Raw genomic sequence first — 15,751 nt, forward strand, 5'->3', positions numbered from 1 at the left:
GGCCACAGTATGTCACAGCAGAGCCCTGGCTCTTCTGGTGTAGGTTCAGCCTTGGGGGCTTTTGTCCCCTTTCATAGAGCTTCCTATGGGAGTCATAAGTGTTACCCCCACCTCACTGCTGTGAGACAACACCCTTTGGCTTTGATCCGTGGAACTAATTATCCATGCCCATCTATGGGATGAGAATGGAGGGGAGGATCACATAGTAAGTCAGGTTTTGGTGCCCACAGAAGCAGGCCAGAGTTTCAGCTCCTTTCCTGGGAGCTGGTGCGGGGTGGGGTGGGGAGATGACAGGAGCATGTGGTGGTTGGAAGTTGGAAGGGGCCCTTATTTTTGTTGCTGGCCTTTTGTTCCTTCTCAGTTTGGCTCCTCCACCGCTGTGCTGTCCTCCTCCTAAAAACAATCTGAGCAGGTTACTTCCCCACAGCTTTCAAAGGAGCCCCTCCCCACTGTCCATCAACATTCCCTACCTTCCCAAAAGTGTGTCCTTTCCCACATGCCATTTCCTGGCCCAGAAAGTTTCTTTTCTCTCTGCACTTCAGCTTCCTCATCTGAAAATGGGGGTAAAAATAGCATCTGGGCTGGGTGCAGTGGCTCATGCCTGTAGTCTCAGCACTTTGGGAGGCCAAAGCAAGAGGATAGCTTGAGCCCAGGAGATTGAGACTGCAGTGGGCTATGACCACCACTGCACTCCAGCCTGGATGACAGAGCCAGATTTTGTCTCAAAAAAAAAAAAAAAAAAAAAAAAAAAGAGCATCTGCAGTAAAAGATTGTAAGGATTCTATGAGTGCATATGTATAGGGCCCTTAGAATAGCACCAGACATTTTGGGTTAGCCATCTCTGTTACCATTTTGCTAGGGTGGCCAACTCCTACTCATCCTGGGAGACACTGCATCACCTCCTCTGTGAGGTCTTCCTTGTTCTCCTCAGACAAAGCTTTGGTTTTTGGTTTCGTTTTTCTCTTGTTGTTTTGTTTTGCTGTTTACTTGGGATTCCATGATGTTTATTTTTCAGGACATTTTGTGGTTGTAATTAGCCTACAGGCTGGTCTTTCCCATTAGACTGGAGCTCCTTGGAGCAGGCAGAGACAGGTCTTACTCTGTCCTGGGTGGCCAGCATGATGTCTGGCGCCTGGCAAGGGCTACAGAAACTATTGTTGCCCAAATGAATGGAAAAATGAAGAGATTAGAAAGCACCACAGTGGTCCGGGGAGCTGTTCCCTGGTGCTTATTAGGATGATGTAGTCTCAGCCTCAAGAGACCTGCTCCTTTCTGCACCTCTACTTCTGTCCCTCCCCTTCATCTTCACATCATTGGAGAGACATTTCATTTTCCCACTTCCCCAAAACGTTTTGGATTTGGAAAATAGCAATAGTTTAGGAAAATGGGTAATTAACAAAGGCTCAATCATGGAAAACATGTAACTCCTTGAGTCTTACTGAAATGTCAAGGACTTGATTAGAGGGAGCCCCGTCCCCGGTGATCTGAAGAAAATATGATCTGTTTGTCCTAGAGGGGAAAGAAGGATCACTCTTTATTTACAAACCAGCCAGGCTAATCCCTTCTGACAATATGGGAAGTCATTCTGCTCAGCCGAAGCACTATTTCAGGGCTCCCTTAAGGAAGAACTATCTTCTACTCAATTAAAGCAAAGCCTGAACTCGCTTTGACCCCGTCATTCCACGGCCAGGAAAGCAGGCTCCGCTCCTTCCAGCAGGGTGGCTGCCCGGGCTCCAGGCCCAGCTCTTTTTCATCAGGACGTCTCAAGCATTTACTGGGGTGAGAAACTGGGGAGTGGAAACCATCCCTCCCTGGTTCCTTCAGCCTGGCCTGGCCTTGGGTGCTAAGAAAGAGAGCTGCTGGAGAGGGAGATAGATGAAGTGTCCGTCGGGCCACCTCAGCCTGCCCAGCTCCTGGGGAGGGCCCAGTCAGAGTCAATGAGCAGCCACCAGTAGCAGGTAGGTGGCCCCTGAAAAGCCTTGAATGCCACACCTGCTTCCCCTGTCCTGCTCTATTTAGGTCAGCGCCTCCAACTCAGACCGGCCTGCCAAGCCCTGCCTCTGTCTGCAGGAGTGAACAGTACCATTATTTACTGGAGACCAAAGCAAGACGGGCTGCATAGATGATCTTACTGGAAAACCACACACTCAGCCAGTCCCCGCTCCCCTCCTCTTCCCCAAGCCCCACCAACCCCCAGGGAGGGAAAGAGCTTAGGCAAGCCAACTGCCATAGGAAGGGGTACTTTAGCTGGGAAGATCATCTATATAGAAAAGCATAATTTCCTTCTTGCTCCTCTCAATTACAAAATAATAAGATTGTTAAAAATCCAATAGCATGAATGTCAATATTGGCAGGGACAGCCGCAGGAAATTTAATTGCACAATGGGTGCCAGTTAAAGATGGTATGTGCTCTTCTCGGCTTTTCTTAATTCTAATTAGGATAAAATTTACTGATCTTACAGATTCACAAACAGAGGCTTGTCACTCCGCCAGGAATGGATCCTAACGCTCTTGGCTTCCTTTTCTGAGCCTCTTGCCTTCTTTTTCCTTCCTCAAAACATCATCCCTGATTGGGACTTTTCGCTGATTTTGAACATCAGCTCTCTGGTTTCTTTGGCATGTCAGAGGGCCAGATGTTTTTTATTTGAGAGCAAATTGACACATTAAATTACACTGTGCAAACATTAAAGCCAGCGGAGGGTAAACAGGCCGAGATTCATTGAATTTTACGGGTCACAATAATGTTTATGTAATTTAACAAATTCCTGCCCTGCTGCTGAGTCTCTCCAAGAAGTATTAATGTAAGAAAGATGAGACCTGCCCCGAGGCTCTCGTCCCATCCACCTAGTGGCGGCCTCTCAGAACCCTTGCCCAGCAGGTTTCAGAGTTGAGTAACTGAGTTCCCCTAGGCGGAATCACTGCTTAGTCTGGCTCTGTCTTAAAGACACGTCCTAGTTTCTTCCACATGAAGCCTGATGAAATACTCTTGGTGCTGGACATCTGCTGGGTTTGCTTATCCGGGATGCCCCCACTCCTACTTTTGATAGTGGCCCTATGATTTTTCTCTAGGAATCATCATCCCATCCCATTTTCAGTTTCCCCAGTTCCTCTGGGGCAGATCCCACTCTCCGGCTCCAGGGATGAGCCTGTGCCCCAGGCCTGGTCCATCAGGGCCTTGCATCCCGCCCGTGGCCTTGGTGATTGGTTCAGAGATGGGAACGAGATCACATCCGAGTCAATGAGCATCCACCCCAGGACTTTCACAAAACTGGCAGAATAAAGAGTTCTCTTTCCACTGGTCTTAAGTGGCAAAATGTAAGTTGGGAGCTGCTGGGCGCCATCTTGCCACCAGCTGGAAATGGCTGTTGGGCATGAGGTCAACACAGAAGAAAGTACAAATGGAGAAGGGCACATTCCCAGTGAGAGTTTTTGAGCCTGTGGGTCCACTTACGGCTGAAGTCTAACCTGGGGTTTTTGATTGTCTGAGTTAATAAATCCACTGTTTCGGTTAAGCCAGTTTGAGTTGAATTTCTGTCATTTTCACCCTTTCTTCAACAAAACGAAAGATTCTCCTGTAGGTCTCTGTAGAGAACAGGACCTCTCCTCCACATTTCATGTGACACTGGCTCCATGCTTACCTCTGACTCCCTAAAGCATTCCTCAGACTTCCTTTGCCTCCTCTCCAGTCAGGCTATTCTGTTGCTAAACATGCACTGCGTATCTCACCTTGCTGCCACTTTATTTTCCTCCTGTTGCCTGCAGTGCCATTGTCTCCCATCTACCACCCATCCTCCAGGGCCAGGCTGAATCCTCCTCTCCACAAAGACAACTTCCTACGACTCAGAACTCCCTCCTCTTAACTCCCAGAGGGCCTCAGTAGGTTCCACATCTCCTGGCCCTTAATTATACAAATTAAAGGTTATATTAATTATATTAATGCTTTGTTGCTTCTTGTATAGTTGTGTCTTCTCTTCTGTTTATAGATAGAAAAATGTCTGGCATAATTCTGGCCAAATGAAATCACAGATTATTCGTATTTAAAGGTACCTTACAGATCATAAAAATCACCCTGCCCCCACAATTAGACGGATGAGGAAACTGAGACTCAGAGAAGTGAATTGACTGGTCCAAGGCCACGCAGCTGGTTTATTGTCAGACCAGAGATAAAATCCCAGCTCAGCGTTCTTTCCACGGCACGGAGCTCTATCAATTTGCTTGATTGATTTTCCAGTGAAGCATATGTAGAGTTTGAATTGGGTTGGCATCTTACCATCGACTAATGGTACTAAGTCAGCACATTCAGAAGAAAGAACAGTAGACTTAAGAGAATCAAAAGGTATGTTTTCAAGTTCCAGCTGGGCTACATGACCTTGGACAAGTCCTTTCAGCCTTTTGGATCTCTATTTTCACAATGGCAAAAAATGAGGGTCTTGAACTAGGTCTGAGGGCAAGTACTCTTTTTTGTGAGCTACCTCCCAGTGACTGATGGGGCAGTTCACAGAACCGTGTGGGAAAGATCTGAAAGTGTATCTGAGCTCAGCAGGAAGAAGTTCTGTGAGTGACCAGCACTGTCTCTCTCGAGTTTGGGAGCCAGGGTCAGGGAATGTCAGGAAGCACTCTAGGTTGTACTTCTTTAGATGATTTTTGAGGTCTTTCCTATCCTGTCATTTGAGGTCATTTAAGTCGTGGTGAAAATGCAAATACAGAGCTCAGATACAACTTCAAGACCCTCATCCTGTTCTACCAACAGTGGGCTGCCCTCTCACACAGACGGTACCATGAAATTTCCGGACGCCAGGGACCCACAGCTGCACCCAACACATTTCACGTTGGCCTGATCTTGGATCCACTGAGCAACACAAATTTGGGATGTGAATTTGGTGGAGCTGGTGTGGACTAGGTCAAGCGATGAGAAAGGATATAGGATCATGGAGAGAAGTGGATGGTTGGGGAAGTCAGGGACCTGAGAACTCACTTGTATGTTTGCAGTGTTCAGCCCCTGGAAAGAGACCTCCTCCTGATATCCAAGGGGAAGCATGGAAGTGGTACAGAGAGCCCCACAACTCTGGTCTAGGATCTCCCAGAAGGCCAAGGGCCAGCACACACAGGCCACTGTGAGGAGCAGACATTCGATGGACCAACTTCTGAGGTGTCAGAGAGAGCCTGGCTCGAAGGCTCCATCCCACATCTGAAGGTCTGGACTTTCACTGGGAGCTCTTTCTTCCTTATTTTACGTAACCTTCAAGTGGAGATCATAGTCGTAATACTGCAACACTATAATGACTGAAATAATTTATATAAAGTGCCCAACAGAGAGAGCTGGTAAATGCCCAACAATGCACTTTCTTCCTTCACCCCAACTTTATTTATTTTTTTCTTTTCTTTTCTTTTTTTGAGATGGAGTTTCACTCTTGTTGGCCATACTGGAGTGAAATGGCACAATCTCAGCTCACTGCAACCTCCATCTCCCAGGTTCAAGCGATTCTCCTGCCTCAGCCTCCCGAGTAGCTGGGATTACAGGCATGTACCAGCTAATTTTGTATTTTTAGTAGAGACAGGCTTTCTCCATGTTGGTCAGGCTGGTCTCGAACTCCTGACCTCAGGTGATCCGCCTGCCTTGGCCTCCCAAAGTGCTGGGATTACAGGCATGAGCCACCATGCCTGGCAACTTTATTTCTTTCTAAAGACACTCAAACTTTCATTTAACAAGCATGCTCCTGTGTGCCGAGTGTGCTAGAGATGTAAAGTTGAGTGAGACACATATTACTTGACTCTTTCAGTTGCAAGTGGCAGGAATAAAATCTAAAGTAAATATATGAAAAGAAAGGAAGAAAGAAAGAAAGAGAAAGAGAGAGAAAGAGAGAAGAAAGAAAGAAAGGAAAGAAGGAAGGAAGGAAGGAAGGAAGGAAGGAAGGAAGGAAGGAAGGAAGGAAGGAAGGAAGGAAGGAAGGAAGGGAGGGAAAGAAAGAAAGAAAGAAAAAAGAGAGAGAGAGAGAGAGAGGGAGGGAGGGAAAGATAGGAAGGAAGGAAGAAGGAAAGAGAGAGAGGGAAGGAGGGATGGAGGGAGGAAGGAAGGAATGAAGGAAGGAAGGAGAGAGAAAGAGAGAGAAAGAAAGAAAGAGAGAGAGAGAGAGAGAGAAAGAATCTATTAGCTCATAGAAGTAATCTACCTACCTTCAGGCATAGTTGTATCCAGAAACTCAAATGATAGCATTAAAGATTGCCATCTCTCTCTCTCTCCCACCTCCTACTTGCTCTCTCCATGTCACAGGCAAGGTGAGTATTGGAAGCCCTGCCACTTTAGCAAGCCCGGAGCAGAAGGAAGGCAGGCTTCTGACTGGCCTGGCTCGGGTCATGTGGCCAGGGAGCAGGCAGGATCAGCCCCATCCAATCCTGGTGGAAAGAATTCTCTATAAGAAGGAAAGGTTCTACTCTAAGAGGCAACAAGTAAGCGCAGCTCAATGGAGTAAAACCACAGAGGTATTTACATCATTGTTTCTGGAGAGGAGGCATTTCCTCTTTTAGGAAACTCGGATGCACACTGGAGTCCCTCTGGATTTTCATACCAAGTGGGCCCTCTTCCCCCTTCTTCTCCCAGATCCCCTCATCCCCCGCCCCCATGAGGCAGGGATGATTACAATTCCTAGTTGACACTTAGTCCCTGCCTGTCCAGGGGCAGGGAGCCAATGGCAGTGTAACCGGCAGGTCTCTGGGTCTCTAGTTTTCTCAAGAGAGCATAATGACATGATGCTGACCGCACCGGCTGTGGACCGGGGCCCAGCAGTGCAGATGCTTCTGAGGCTTGTGGTTTAGTTCCTGCCAATGTCAACTTCTTTCTGTCTAACTTTAGAAATCCATGGTTGGCTTCCCTTGCATCAAAGAAGTCAAAGTATTCAACTCCAGAGGGTGTGTATTTTTAAAATGAAAACAACAACAACAAAATCAAAACAAAACCAGAAAGAGAGGAAAAGAAAATCCAATGATCTTTTGGAGTCAGAGAAACTGTGCATAGAGAGCCCCAAGCTTCACGGAAATGCTCCATGACGGTGGTGAGCCTGAATTAAACATATCTCCTCTGTTTTTAAAGCTAAAAAAAAATCCTAAATGACCTTTAATTAGTAGACCTACTTCTTTCCTTCCCATCAAAGCCAAGTGTTTCATGCAGAGCTACATTTCCTAAAAAGGCCCTGGGCTGGAAGCTGAGCTCCTTCACCTTGCACATGATTCTACCCTGCAGACAGAATTCCCCCCATCCTCACGGCTGATCTGATGAGTGTTGGTGAGAGAGCAAAGGGGGAAAAGTGCCCAGGGGATGTCCCCCACCCCAGGAAAAGGGGTGGCCATCAGGAAATCTGGCCAAATTCCCACTTGGTGCTTTCCCTTGCTATGCCAACTTGAACAAGTGCCCTGAGCTTTCTAGCCTCTGTTTCCTCATCTGTTAAAAGTGGGGGGTCTTGATACCTGGCCAGGTCACCTCATGGTATAAGATGTGGGCATTTTGAAAAGCACTAAACCCTCTACAAAAGGATGAAATTGTTGCTAGTCAATCCCATGCCTTGAGAGACCAGCAACAAAAACTTTCCCCTCTGACTCCAAAAGATCCTTTTCTTTTTTTTTAAGCATCCCTTCCCCTTTCTCCTGTCTTATCCGTCTCCTTGATTCTTCTCTTCCTTCCCCTTGTCCTGTGGGCAAGTCATCTATCTGGTTTCCCAGCAATGGGAAGCTCAAAGAGAGGCGGTGTGGAGGCAATGCTGGCGCTGGGGAGGTGGGGGTTCCTGAAAGGACTGAACTGGACTTGTGTAGGTGTCATAGCTCGGAACCTCTATTTGTGTATCTTTTCCAGGTCATCTGGCCCTCCTCCCTCCTCTTGGACACGAGGGCTGTAAGAAAGCTTTAGTCCTTTTAGATCCAACCAGTGGTGTAACCCTCCAGGAAATTTTCCTCTGTTGGCTGCCCAAGTTGGCCAGACAACTTATCCTCTGATTGGCGGGGTCACACATCATTCCAAGGAAATGGTTATTTTTTCTGAAGGCCATGACAGTGAAGGAGAGGCAGGAAACTTAAAATAAAACACACACAGACTCAGAGGAGACCAGCATGTAACACTGATGGGCTCACACAGACTTCAGGATTAATTTGTAGACACTTCTTAAATTGAAGTGACTCGTTCAGGCAGCTGAGGACAGGACAGGCCCACAGGCTTCCCAGGCACCCAATCTGCTGAGCCTTTCTTTCCGTAGCTCCAGCTAATGCAGAGAAAGAAAAGCACTGACCACAGCCCCGCTGTGATTAAGCCCTAGGTGTGGGCACTCAAGACTCCTGGAATCAGAGTCCTATGTTTTTGTTTTTTAACTTCCTTTGTTTTTCCTTTTAAAATTGGCTCAAAATTGACACACAGTGAAATGCACATACGTTATCTTCAGATAAACATGTATACCATGTCAACCAAGGTATAGAACACTTCCATTGCCCCAGAAAGTTCTTTTGTGTCCCTTCCAATCATATCCACCCCAAGGCAACCATTCTGATTTCTGTCACCAGGGCTGAGTTTTGCCTACCCTAGATCTTCACATAAATAGAAAGCATACTATATTTGTTCTTTTCTCTACTGTTACTTTCATGATGTCTGTGAGATTCATTCATGATGTTGTGTGTATTGATGATTTATTCCAATCTCTGCGGGATACTGTTCCAGTATATGGAGATATCACAAATTGTTTATCCAGTGGCTCTGTTTGTGGACATTTTGGTTGTTTTCAATTTTTGGCTATTGTGAATAAAGCTGTAATAATGATCATTCATATACAAGTTGTGTAGACACATTTTCATTTCTCCTGGATAAATACCTATTGATGGAATTGCTAGGTCACAAGTAAGCAAATGATTCAATTAAGAAGAAATGTATAATTGAAGTGGTTTTACTATTTTACGTTCACCGGCAGTGGATGAGGGTTCCAGTTGCTCCACATCCTCACTAACATTTCATGTTGTCTGTCTTTATCCTGATGTGTGCGTAATGGTAGCTCACTGTAGTCTTAATTTGCATTCCCCTGATGATTAATGATGTTGAACACTGCTTCATGTGTTTATTGGCTATTTTTATGCCCCCAGGTCACAAATATGTTTTCTTCAAAAATTTTTATAGTTTTAGCTCTTATCATTAGGTCTATGATATGTCTAGAATTAATGTTTGTGTGTGGTGATACATAGGGCCCTAAGTTTATTTTTACCATAGATTTATCCAGTTGTTTGATATTTGTTGCAAAGACTTTCACTTCCCTGTTAAGTTGGTTTAGCCCTTTAATTGAAAATCCATTCATGGTATATATGTGAGTCTATTTCTGGTCTTTCTATTCTGTTCCATTATATGTCTTTCCTTATACCAATACCACACTGTCTTGATTATGTAGCTTGACAGTAAGTCCTGAAGTCAGGTGGTATAAGGCCTCTAAATTTGTCTTTCTTTTTCAATATTGTTTGACTATTCTTTAGCTTTGTTTTTCCATATAAATTTGTAATGACATGTTTCTTGTCATTTTCTACAAAAACATTTTGAGATTCTCTTTGGGACTGCTTTAATCTGCAGATATATTTGGGAAGACTTGACATCTTAACAATATTGAGGTTTTCAATTTATGAATATGAAATAGCTCCTCACTTATAAAGTCTATTTAAATGTCTTTTAGCAATATTTTGTCATTTTATGACAAATATTGTTCATATTTTATTACATTTATTCCTAAGTATTTTATGTTTTGAGATATTAATGTAAAATGACTTAAACTTTTAATTTTTCAGTTTTTTGCTGCTAGTACATAGAAAGACAGTAGACTTTTGTATGATCTTGTATCTTGTGACCTTTAAAAATTCAGTTATTAGTTGCTTTGTTGAGTTCTTAAGCTTTTGTGCATAAAAAATGATACTGTCTATAAAGACAGTTTTACCTCTTTTGTTCACATTTTAATGCCTTTTATTCCTTTTTTGTTCTACTATTGCACTGTCTAGTATTTCCAGCACAGTGATGAATAAAAGTGGTAAGAATAGATATTCTTGCCTTATTTCCATCTTGGGGGAAGCATTTAATATTTTATATTAAGTTATATTTATGTTAAGTGTGAGTTTTTGACATATCCTTTATTAAACTGAGGAAATTATCTTCTCTTCCTAGTTTGATAAGATTTTTATTATGATTGGATGTTGAATTTGCCAAATTATTTTTAGGGATCTATGGAGATGATCACATATTTTTTTTCCTTTCACATGTTTTTTCCTTTATTTAATCAATATTGTGAATTACATTATTTGGCTTTTCAAATGTTAAATTAACTTTACATTCCCAGGACGAACCCCACTTGGCCATGATGTATTATCTTTTTATGTTACTAAATTCACTTGGTGAATTTTTTATTAAGACATTTTATATCTGTGTCTATGAAAGATATTAGTATGTACTTTTTTTTGGCTTTGTCAATTCTGGTATCAGGATTATGCTGGCCTCATAAAGTGAGCTGGGAAGTGCTCTCTCATTTTTTTTCTTCTGAAAGCATTTTTTATAAGATTAATATTATTCTTTCCTAAAGTATTTGATGAAATTAATGAGTGAGATCATCAGACACTGGAGTTTTCATGATTAGAAGGTTTTTACATTAAAGTCAATCTTTTTAATAGACAGAGCTGTTCAATCTTTTTGCCTCTTTTTATGTCAGTTTTGGTAAGTTGTGCTTCTCAGATAATTTGTCCATTCTACCTACGTTATAAAATTTGATAGTATTGTTGTTCATAACATCCTCTTGTTATCCTTCAAGTGTTTGTAAGATCTGTAATGATGTCACTTTTCTCTTTCTCTCTTCCTCTCTGTCTCTTTCTCTCTCTCTACATCTACATGTGTATATGTATATATACACATACATATACATATATATATTTGCAATTTATATTTCTTTTTTCTCGATGAGTCTTACTAAAGCTTTATCAATTTTGTTCACCTTTTAAAAGAACCAGCATTTTCTTTGCTAGTTTATCAATTGTTCTTCAATTTTCTATTCATTATTATCATCTCTAATCTTTATTATTTCTTTCTAATTCTGGGTTTAAGTTTTTTCCTTTTTGTAGCTTCTTAAAGTGGATGTTTAGATCTTTTTTCTATTATAAGTGTTTAAATACATAGTTAAAGCACTACTTTAGCTATATGCCACAAGTCTTGATATACTGCATATTCACTTTTATTCTGTTCAAAATATTTTCTAATTTTTCATACAATTGCTTTCTTATGCAAAAATGTGTTGTTAATCTCCAAATATTTGGGGGTTTTCTAAATATATAAATATCTTATTGTGATTGATTTCTTATTTCATTCCATTCTAGTCAGAGGACATACTATATATGATGTCAGTCCTTTCAAATGTATTGATATGCATCTTTTGGGCCAGCATTTGGTCTGTTTTATTGATTACTTCTTTGTACCTGAAAAGAATATGTACTCTGCAGGTGTTGAGTGTAGGGATTCATAATTATCAGTGAGTTCAAGGTTGTTCATACTGTTGTTTAAATCTTTTTATGCTTACTGATTATTTTTTGTGGGGAGGTGCTGGTTGTTTTAACACGTTATGACAGAAGAATATTAATGTCTCCAACTATGGTTGTTCACTTTTCTAGCTCTGCCTTTAGTTCTATATGTTTTTCTTCACCTATTTTTAAACTTTATTATTATATATATACACATTACAATTACAATTACTGTGTCTTTCTAATGAGTTACCCTCTATATCATTGTGAAATGATAATTCTTCTTGTCTTAATGCCAGTCAAGCTGTCTTCTGCTAATGTGTGTATCTTTTTTAATACTTCTACTTTTATTGATCTGTGTCTTTATATTTAAAGTTTGTCCACGTATTTTCTACTTCTAATGATCTTCATTTCTTTTTGTAGATTTGCGTTTTCTTTTCTTTCATCCTGAAGAACTCCTGCTGGTAACAAATTCTCTCAGCCTTTACTTATTTGAAACTGTCTTAATTTTGTCCTCACTTTTGAATACTATTTTCACTTGATACAGAGTACTGAGTAGATTAGTATTTTCTTTCAGTATTTTAAAGATGCCATTTTATTTTTAGTGCTTCACATTGTCATTCTGTTGTATTTAAAGGGCATTACTATTATAGTGTCTCTTGAGTATGTGATATGTCTTCTTTCTTATGACTGTTTTCAATGTATCTCTTGATTTTTGGTTTTCAGCAGATTCACTGTGATGTGCCTAGGTATAGTTATTTCTTCATATTTATTTTGCTTGGGATTCACTGAGTTTCTTGCATCTGTAGATTGATGTTTTTCACCAAGTCAAAAGATTTTCAGCCACTATTTTTTCATAATTTTTTCTATCCCTTTTCTCTCTATGTTTTTCATATTGAATTTCTATCAATAAGTCATCAAGTCACTAAATCTTTTTTCTGTAATTTCCAATCTTCTAATAAATCCATCCAGTGAATTTTTTATTTCAATTATTCTTTTCAGTTTTAATAGATTCATTTTGTTATTTTTTATTTCTCTTCTGAGATTCCCTATCCACTCACTGTGACCATATTTTCCATAATTTTCTTGAACAAACTTAAAATAGATGCTTTAAAATTATCATCTGTTAGTTCTAACATCTGAGACATCTTGGTATCTTTTTCTATGGACTCTTTTTCCTTTTTGTCTTAAACCACATTTTCTTTTTCTTCTAATGTCTAGTAATTTTTTTAAATGTATACTGGACATTGTGGGTAATACATTGTAAATACTTTATATTCTGTCATCTTCTTTTGAATTTTCATTCTGGAAGGCAGTTAAGTTAAGTTGCTGGATGGTCACTTTGAACTCATGGAGGCTTAACTTTGCACTTGATTATACAGCATGTAATATTTGGTTTACCTTAGTTTTAGGGTGAATTCCTTGGTTCTGGAATATAAATTTTGTTCTGCTAACTTGGTAGAAATAAAACTCTGGATTTTTATGTCTCCATCTGCAGTTGAGCCACAGCTGAACTCTCTGCTCAGCTTTTATGGACTTCTAGCTGATGTTTCTGCTGGGCTTCTTGATGTCATTCCCATGCATGTGCAGTTCAGGGGTTAGTCAATAATTTGTGGGTCATTTATATGCAGATTTTGAGGCTCCCTCCTCAGAGGTTCTTTTTCAGGATGTCTCCCTTTTATCCCCGGTTCTTCTGGCACCCTTGAGCTCCAGCCTCTGATACCCAAAGTCAGAAAGACTACGGTTTTCTACTTGAGTTCTAGTTACCCCATGCCATGAAAACAGGGGCACTGTGCACTCAGGTGAAAAACCAATTAAACATGAATTTCACCCAGTAAAGTTATTTTCTTAAGCTCACTCTAGTTTCTGCCTCATTTTGGCAGCTCTCCAATGCTTTTGAATACTTGTTTTTAATACTTTTTTCATACATTAAAACTGTATTTTATGGGATAGTCTAATAGAAGCTATTCTGACACTACCAGCATAGGAACTTAGCCACTTCACTCTCAAACCCTGGGAAAAGTGATGCCCAGAGGAAAACAGTGACCTGCCCAATATCACATAGTAGTTATCGGCTGAACCAAGTCTTGAAACCAGGTTTCTTTGCTACCTTTGTTGTATCTTGCTGCTAGGTGACCTTTAATGCTTTACAAAGAGCTACTGAATAAGATTCACATAGACTCATGGATTCTCATCATAAGTATGTGGTGGAAGCCAAAAAGGAGCAAGAGAAATTTTGATGTCTAATAATTTTAGATCATTCGGAGCCATCAGGGAGCCAGGTAGTAGGTTGTAGAGACAGAGGCTTAGCCTGTGGGCACTAAAAGGGACCAGAAATTCCACAGTGCCATGGCTTTAAGTACCACCAAGAGGCTGGCATGTGCCCAGTTTTATATCTGCACTCCGGACCCACAGGTACCTTAGACTCAGTCCGTTCAGAACTAAACCATCCCGGTTTTCCCCATCCATGATGCATCTTCTCCTGTGCTCCCCAGCTCTGATCAAGATCTTACCACGAATCTACCTGGTTGTCCAAACTAGAACCTGAGAGCTAGTTTTTGACTCCTCCCTGGTTCGTTGTAGAGATTGACACAGATTCCACATCCTAAAAAGCTCTATCTCTTCCTTTTCATCTCTCCGGGCCCTGCTTTTGTTCAGGGTTTCTTTCCTACTCCCTGGTTTATCATGATATGTCCCACATCTGGTTAACTCCTACACACATCCCTGTCCAAAATTCCCCTATTGCCAGATGCAGATCTGTTGCTCCCTGACCTCTCACAGTCTACTGGGAAAACCAGGCAGATTAACATCTGGCTATAATACACAGTGATAAGCCCTAATAGAAACTATGAACTTAGAGGGCATCACAGCCCCTGCATGGGGAACCCTCCTCTCTGCCTACAGAGGAATTCTGAGCAAACATCAAAGGGAGAGGCGTTTTCTCAATTACTCCTGGGCTCTACCCCACCTTGACCCAACGCTCCACCTATGCTAAGTCAGGGTACCCAAAATTGAACATTTTGGCTTCAAGGGGGTGTGGGGAGAGAAGATAAGCTTACATTTCAGAGAAATAAAAAAGAGAATAAAGAACAAAAGAAGCAATCAGGTATTTAAATATTTGTATTAATTACCACCTAAAATCAGTTTCCTAAAAATAAGGGTAAAAATTATTCCTGACCATCCTCTCCAACTGTCTCATTCTAAAAGTGAGGTTAAGATTGACTTCCTGTTTTTAAAACTTCAGAAAGTGAAAAAGGCAGAAAGCAAGTTGTTGAACAAGACATAGAGCTGCTCAGCACCTTCATTTCCTCCTCCTTAAGGAAAAAGGTGATCATAATCTTCCCAGGCAGCTCGCAAGGCTACTGCTTGCTTCAAGTAAGACAGCAAACGCAAAGGCCCTTTGAGAAATTCAAGATGCGTTGACAAGAGGAATTATGATACCAGACACCTTTGTGTTCATTTTGCCTTCTCCTAAGAGAAATCTGTTGCATCGCCCCTCCCAGACTGATTAATATTCCAAAGACACAAAATAACTTGAACAATTCAGAGAGAGACAGGTCTGGAAGGCGGAAGTCTTCAATATTTCCAGGAGACAATGGGAGCCATCAATAATTCTAGGAGACAAGAAGACCATACAGAAATCCTCCTACTTGGTTTGAGTGTCCTTGATAACAAATGCCAAGACAGGCTATGAGATCTGGGAGAGTGGAGACCTGTGCTGTTGCCCGGTTTAAGGTCAGCATCCCTGGAAAGGACCACACACCCCGATGAGAGGGGAGCATCTTGTTCTACCGCCTCCCTGCTGCACCATGTTGGGCACATCACGTCACTGCTCTGAGCCTCAGTTTCTGACCCCCCTCCCTCCTTCCCACTCTCCCATAGTTGTTGGGAGAGCAAGAAGAGATCAGGGATGTGGAAGCTCTTTGCAAACTATAAAAGGCTTCATACATTTACATTGTTGTCATCACTATCTGCGTGACTTGTGCTTTGGTGGAATAAGTCCATATGTGCAAGGCAGGCCTTTGAAGGTAATCTAAGCCTTGCAGGCCTCCTGCTGCCCTCAACGTAAGCTAGTGGTGGAGTATGGTTTTTATCAGGAAGGCTGGCGGGAGACCAGACACCACATAGCCTGCGGAACCTCAGGATACAGGCTGGCCCCGCCAGAGCTACATGACCCCAAACCATCCCAGGGTCCTGCTCTGGCCTTTGCAGTCCGCAGTTTCCACATGGTACTAAGTCTTGGCAT

This window comes from Chlorocebus sabaeus, chromosome 26 (assembly GCF_047675955.1).
Source record: "Chlorocebus sabaeus isolate Y175 chromosome 26, mChlSab1.0.hap1, whole genome shotgun sequence".
Lineage (NCBI taxonomy): Eukaryota > Metazoa > Chordata > Mammalia > Primates > Cercopithecidae > Chlorocebus > Chlorocebus sabaeus.